Here is a 1,710-nt window from a genome sequence, read left to right as displayed (position 1 = left end):
CCCCCCCCCCCCCCCCCCCCACAAAGAAAACAAAAATAGGTGCAATCCTCAGTCGGCAGCATAATAATATCATCATAATCACATTTTTTGAAGTATGCTTTAACAAATTCAAACCAAAAGGGTACAACACACCTCTATGTAAAAGTACCGCCATGAGAAGAGGAAGGAATGTTTGTACTTAAACAAGCTGAATGCTGGATCCTGGGTTTCATCTATACATTTAAGTAATCCAAAACTTTTTCGCTTTCCCTTGGTCTGATCATCCCACATCCTTTGACTTGTGTCTCCACTGACTTGCCTTTTATCCATAGGTCATTGTTGCAAACAATGAGGAAACAAGACACCCTTTTTTCTCTTCCCTTTTCTTATTCACCTGTCTGAAGGATTGTCAGTCGCAAGAATCACTGCTTTATATAAACACAGTGTCTGTAAAGGGTGCAATAATAAGTGTTGTATTAATGTAGTAAGACAGTCATTCAAGATACCCTGAGAAATTAAGGAAAAAACATAGAAAACCCTGGACTTTTGTTTGGCATTCTGATTATTTTGTATATATTTGTTTTTTTTCCTTGGAATTTGAGTTGCTAGTTTCTGCATGCTGTTTACTGTTAAGGTAGCATTTCAGCATTTATAGCACACATTGTAAATTATATGGATTTTAGACATACTGTTACAATATATTGGCTACTAATAATGAGATCAAACAATACATCGCCCTCTCATGAAAGTGTTTCATTCAGTATATGGCAGGATCTGGAATATTCTGTGTCCTTTGTGTGTGTGTGTGTGTGTGTGTGTGCGACATACTGTTGGTCTATGTGTGTATGTATGTATTGAACAGTATGAGTATGGTGTGTGCCTATGTATGTATCGTGTACATAGTTGTTACTTTTGAATTCCACGTCCCTTTTCTAGGTCAGTATGATGGAGTCTGTGTGTGAGCTCCTATGTTATGCAGATAGACCTGAGCACATAGAATAGTGTCTCATGTTGCCGCGGTCAATGACCTGCCCCACAGACCACCTAGTTGGCAAAGTCCAGCCAGTAGTTCTTATAGCAGTTGTCGGAATAAGGAAGGGTCTGCAGGAACCAGTTAGTTAAGATCAATCCCATGTGTGCTGCAGCTCAATGTCTTACATATTTAAAATAAGAGCACATAGCCAGACTTTTGTTTTTTGCTGAATAAGATCAAGTTCATTTGGAAAGCATCCTTCCTCAGGTTGTCATATTAGCAAAGATCCAGGTACTCCGTGGTATGCAGGCCCAATCGGGCAGCAGTAACAGATTCAAGCCATTTGACAACTTAAATGCAAAATGTCTAACATGGCATGTAAATTATGTTGCTCATCAGGTATGGTCTCAAGACGTTTACTCCTCTTTGGTAGCATATTTGTAAAGTAACAAGGTACAACACTGGCTTACAAATGCTATAAGCTAGGGACAAACTAACTATGAATGTTTAGGAATAAAGATGCAGAGGGTCAAGTTGTAGGAATGAAAGAGCCAGGTATCCACAATAAATTCAGTTCAAAGCCCATTTCTGCTTTATGGTTAATAAAGTCAGAGGATGGTTATAGTGTAGTAAGGCAAATGGATATCCAGGCCCAAAAATTGAATAATTATAGACATTTTTCTTCTACATAGGCTTTACAGTGTGTGGATTTTAAAACGTGAGAATTAATTATTATAAGCACATTCAGATGATTAAGT

General features: G+C 38.2%; 1 protein-coding gene across 2 annotated transcripts in view; it reads right to left on the bottom strand.

Moving 5' to 3' along the window:
• Positions 1 to 15: 15 nt before the first annotated feature.
• Positions 16 to 1,710, bottom strand: part of ngfrb (nerve growth factor receptor b) — a 29,023-nt gene continuing 27,328 nt past the window's right edge. For both annotated transcript variants that reach the window (XM_032502496.1, XM_032502495.1), the window contains one exon: positions 16 to 1,710. This exon is cut by the window's right edge and continues 524 nt beyond it. The gene's annotated coding sequence lies outside the window, so the exon portion shown is untranslated.

Source organism: Etheostoma spectabile, chromosome 21 (genome assembly GCF_008692095.1).
Source record: "Etheostoma spectabile isolate EspeVRDwgs_2016 chromosome 21, UIUC_Espe_1.0, whole genome shotgun sequence".
Taxonomy (NCBI): domain Eukaryota; kingdom Metazoa; phylum Chordata; class Actinopteri; order Perciformes; family Percidae; genus Etheostoma; species Etheostoma spectabile.
Note: the sequence above shows the minus strand (reverse complement) of the source record. Positions and strands in the feature narration are given on the sequence as shown.